Below are 5,509 nucleotides of genomic sequence, written 5' to 3'. Positions count from 1 at the left end.
TTACAAAGTAACCATCTTAAGGCCATAAAGTGTCCTTCAACAAAGGGTACCATCACTGGAGGATGGCCAGTGGCGTCCGGAAAACCTCCATTAGCTGGGAAGGCACGTGGCTGTGTCTGCTTGTTACCAGGCTGCGTTTCAAAATGGCATTCTCCAAAATGTCAGTGTCAGCTTTCAATGGCCATCTTCAAAATGTCTCTCTAAGCTGCAGCTCTGAGGTTCTTCTGTTTGTGAACCCCTTTATAAGACTCCAGTGAACTAATCAAGGCCCACGCTGAATGGGCGGGGCCACACCTCCATGGAAATTATCCATCAGAGTCATCACCCACATTTGGGTGGGGCACATCTCCATGGACACTGAACCAATGGGTTCCAACCCAATCCACACTGACACGTCTGCCCCCACAAGAATGCATTGAAGAATATGGCTTTTTCTGGGGGACATAAATATACAAACCAGCACAGGAGTTAACTGTTCTCCCCCAAAGAACACAGCCTAAAGCTGGCACCCATGTGTCCTCCACAGCAGGGTCTTATCCCCAGGAGAGCCAGAGGCCGGGCAGAGAACCTGGTGGAAAGGAGAGAGATGGGCAGTCTGGCCACTTCCTTACCCGCTGTGCTTCCTCGGGCAAGCAGCCCGACCCGGGGCATCCCTGTGCCCGGTGCGTAAAAAATGGGCAGAAAGATAACTGTTAAGATTAAACAAGACCCTGTAATTCAGGAACAAATAACACACCCTTGGTAATGCAGGCTCCTTCCTCTTCTTTCTGGAATGTCAACAATGTGCAGCCCAATGATGCCATCTGGTAGCAAGATTGGAAACCTTGCTTTTTATGAAACCCCACATTTTTCTCCCCACTGGAGCAGTTCTGCTTCAAGTTTGTCCCAAATGGAGTCAAAGAAAGACTTTCCTTCCTTGGCTGCCCTCTTGGCGGGAAAAGAGATTAGACCCACAAGTGTTCTCCCAGACCCACCATGGGGAGCCCGGGCATCCCAGGACCCTGTCCCAGCTCCCACCTGCCTGCGAATGTGTGACCCGCCCTGGGGAGTCAGGGGCAGGGGCTCACGTGCTCCCCAAGCTGGCGGGGTGTGTCTGAGCTAGCCCCTTGGGTTCCCACCCCCACCGCCAGCCCTGGCCCAATCCTCCCAAAGCTTTCACATTTTTTTACATGTTTAAAGTAAATGTACAGCGAGAGGCACACACCCTAAGTGTGCAGTTGGATGAATTTTGCCAGATGTAAACACACATGCAAACCATCCCCTGTCAAGATATAAAACATTTCCAGCACCCCAGGAAGCTCCCTTGCCACTGCAGGCTTTTATCGTCTGCCCCGTGTCTGCCCTCCCACCCCCACTCCCACCCCACTGCCTGCGCCTGCACCCAGGGACCGTGGCAGGGCACCCTTGCACCAGCAGGTGACAGACACTCGAAAAAAAAAAAACAGAGGAAAAGATTATAGAGCAAAATCCCCACATTCCAGATCATTTCCAGGCCCTGAGGAATGAGGTCCAGGTCTGGGTGACCATATTTTCGGACCGACATGGATTTTGAAAGCTGGTTTGGGGTTTTGTTGTTGTTTTTGGTAATTCCCACTGGGTGCTCAGAGGCAGCCTGGACAGTGACACCCTGGGATGCCGTGGTGGCCTCTTGGGGACGTGGGGGGTCCAGGACAGCATGAGTGGGAGGGGCCGGCTGGGCGCTGAGGCGGGCACTGTGGTGGGGGGAGGCGCTGGGTGACGGGGGCAGGAGGGGCAGGGAGGCCTGACCTCCAGGGAGGACACGGGGGGCAGGCTTACCCCTCTCTGCCGGGTGTCACGCAGGTTCGGAGCCCCATGGCCCAGGCTGGACAGGAACGAACACGTCTGAGTGTTCCCCGGGAGGCCAGTGCTGTCCACTGGATTTCCTCTGTAATCCTCCCACAGCCTCTGTCAGTCCAGGTGAGGAAACTGAGGCCGAGACAGTTCAAAATATCTTGCTTTGGGACCCACTTAGTAATTGGCAGAGGAAGAGCTGGGGCCCAGGGGTGGGACCCCCCGACTCCTGCGAGAGGCACCCTCCTCCCTGCCGGTGCGCCTGGCCCTCCTGCCCGATGTACCCTCTCTGAGCATCGAATGCTAGAGCCAGCCGTGAGCTCTTTCGTGCAAGGAGCCACCTCAGCTCCCCTAATGGGCACCTTGCCTTTTATAACAAAAATGTTTTATTTCGAAAGATCCATAGACTCACAAGAAGTTGGAAAAAAACAGTCGAGATGCTGGGCCGTCCTCTCTTTCTAGCTAAGCCACCTCGGCAGGTGATCTCACTGTCCTCCCCGTATGTGGGACCTGACTCCCAGGGGTGTAAATCTCCCTGGCAACGCAGGATATGACTCCCAGGGATGAATCTGGACCTGGCATCATGGGATTGAGAACATCTTCTCGACCAAAAGGGGGATGTGAAATGAAACGAAATAAAGCTTCAGTGGCTGAGAGATTCCAAATGGAGTCGAGAGGTCACTCTGGTGGAAATTCTTATGCACTATATAGATAACCCTTTTTAGGTTTTAATGTATTGGAATAGCTAGAAGTAAATACCTGAAACTACCAAACTCCAACCCAGTAGCCTTGACTCTTGAAGACGATTGTATAACAATGTAGATTACAAGGGGTGACAGTGTGATTGTGAAAACCTTGTGGATCGCACTCCCTTTATTCAGTGTATGGATGGATGAGTAGGTAAATGGGGAAAAAACTAAATAAAAAATAGGGTGGGGTCATTTGCATATTCTTTTTTACTTTTATTTTTTATTCTTTTTCTTTCTGGTACAAGGAAAATGTTCAAAAATGGATTGGGGTGATGAATGCACAACTATAAGATGGTGCTGTGAACAGCTGATTGTATGCCACGGATGATTGTATGATTTGTGAATATATGTTAATAAAACTGAATTTTTTTTTTTTTTTTTTAATAAAACTGAATTTTAAAAAAAAGATGCCGGGCCGTACTACAACATGGGTGAACCTTGAAAATATCATGTGAGGGGAAAGCAGTCAGTCACAGAAGACCACGTATGATCGGACTCCATTTATGCAAAATGCCCAGAGCAGGCAAATCCAGAGACAGAAAATAGATTAGGGTTTCCAGGGGCTGGAGAGGAGGAAGGTTTTAGGGGGTGATTGCTAATAGGTACAAGGTCCTTTTTGGGGGACAATTAAATATTCTAAACTTCGGTGGTGGTGACAGTTATACAACTGTGTGACTATTACTAAAAACCATTGAATTGTACACTTCAAATGGCTGAACTGTACGGTATGTGAATTATATCTCAATAAAGTCATCAAAAACAAAAAGGCTTTTAGTCTTTGAGTGGTAATGCCATACCTGATCCATTTGTACTCCCATTTAAAAAATAAAATAGTACAGCAGAAGTAAAAGAATTTTCTTTTTATCAACCTCAACTTCTTTTCCGACTATGGAGAATGCAAAAAGCAAGGAGCGGAACCCCACAGAGACATCAGGGGAAGAAGGAATGACTCTCAAATTTGAACCTGCATCAGTAGACATGAAAGAGGAACAGTGGGCTTCCAGCAAACCAGGCACATTAGGTTTACCAAGAACCTCAGCTAAGGGCACCCAATGAAAAAAGAAATCCACGGGACGATGTCAAAGCTTCCTGTTCATGAGAGGATGCACTCAGCCACAAGCAACCCAAAATCTTGAAAGAAGATAGCAATCCCTCCATTACCGTCTGAACCTCCACCAGTCAACTTGCCTCGTGGAGACATCCAGCGGGCTTGGGGCCACCAATTAAAGCTGAGCCCCAGAGGCCAGAAATTAGAAGCATATAAGCAGCTCTGTGGCTTCTCCAAACCAAAGGGCTATTGCAGTCACAGTGAAAAAGGCCTAGATCCTGACACAGGCTCAAAGAAAATCAATGGGGGAAATGCCTCTGGAAAATTCTGAGGGAAAGAAGACGTCTTCCAAGGGCACTGGCCCTTCAGAAGTGGCTCCTCCCCCTAACGGTGGAAGAAAGCCCCTTGCGAACACAGATACTTGAGTTTGCTTGCAACTTCACGCTGGACAAGCCTGGGTCCCTGAAAAACAAGGGAGAGCGAGTGCACTCTTCTTGTCACCTGCCTGCAATTTTCCACCCCCACACCTGGACGACAATATGTTGTGACCCAAGTGTGTTCAGAGAAACAAGGAAAGCCTCCAGTGAAATTGCAATACCAAGAAAAGGGCACTTCCATGATTGCAATTAATGGTGGAAAACGTCCACAATCGACTCTGTGCTGCCACTAACCGCTGAGCCCTGGAATCCATCGCACCCTCCATGTTCCCTGCTTACAGGCACCCACACTGGTGTGTTGCAGATTTTACCCTCAGGCTCCTTCGTGGGTTGGGATATAGGAGATTCTTATGTTTAAAAATGGAAAATAACACTTTGCAAATTATTATTCATTCCAGTTTAATAAGATGAAAAAGTTGTCTATACTCCCAAGTATACACTCTCCTGAAACAGAACTGACTTAAAACAGCTCTTTTAAGTGGCATGTTCTGCAGCTGAGCATGGTGGAGTTAAGTGAAGAGAAAACAGAAATTTCCTCCCGTACTGGACTTCCAGCCTCAGAATACTGACTGCTTTGGAAAGTGCTCCTTTTTAATTGTACGTTTAGTGACTTCAAAACTGTTGAATATATATATTCATACGTACATACTGCACCGTTTCTGGAAGTACCTGCAATATCAGGGTCAATGCAGGGAGTGGACAGAGAACAGCTCCTATTCCATCTCCTAATTCCAAAAATCCACTTAATATATTGCCCTCAGATAAAAGATGTATCAGATATTAAACTGATAAGAACAGATACTACACTTGATCTTAGCCAAAAGGCCAAGAAGTGATGTGTTGAATATTTTAAGCTGATGGGAAAGCTATCATTGCCCTGTCACACCAAAAACATGATTCTTAATATACAAAACAGCATTTCTCAAAAAACTTACTCTTTAAGCCTATGTGATTTGGCTTTGGGATCAAGACAGTGTTTTCCCCCAGTCTTTATATATTGAATTAGAAATGTATATATAAAATAATTCCTCACCCATTGTATTTAGTCAGCCATAGTCATTGCATATAAATCATTGCTAATGTTCTTAGGTCAAAGAAATATAAAGGTAACAAACATGATTTCTTTTTGTATGATTCATTTTTAATTGTTTACGTACTAACTAAACTTATTGTCATATGAATTTTGGAAAAGATCTGATGCTTTTCATTTACCCTCTGATTTTTATTATGAGTTGGGGAGGTTTATTTTTATTTTATCCCAATGCAGATACAAAAAGGAATGCGGTGGAAGTGGTGGAATTTAAAGTTTGCAGCCATCATTTTATTGACTGGTTTGGGCAAGAAGCCTCAATAAATGTTAAAGATAGAAAAGTTTGTTGAGGGGCAGGATATTTTCATGGTCTCAACAGTGAATCTTCGCAATTTGCTCATTAACCCATCAGAGGAAACAAATGCCAGCAGCC

General features: G+C 46.3%; 1 non-coding gene across 1 annotated transcript; it reads right to left on the bottom strand.

Annotated features, from left to right (window-relative positions):
* Positions 1-4,689: 4,689 nt before the first annotated feature.
* LOC119512983 lies at positions 4,690-4,883 on the bottom strand. Its single transcript, XR_005212499.1, has one exon. It is a non-coding gene; the product is annotated as a U2 spliceosomal RNA (small nuclear RNA).
* Between the last annotated feature and the right edge of the window lie 626 nt (positions 4,884-5,509).

Source organism: Choloepus didactylus, chromosome 17 (assembly GCF_015220235.1).
Source record: "Choloepus didactylus isolate mChoDid1 chromosome 17, mChoDid1.pri, whole genome shotgun sequence".
Taxonomy (NCBI): Eukaryota; Metazoa; Chordata; class Mammalia; order Pilosa; family Megalonychidae; genus Choloepus; species Choloepus didactylus.
Note: the sequence above shows the minus strand (reverse complement) of the source record. Positions and strands in the feature narration are given on the sequence as shown.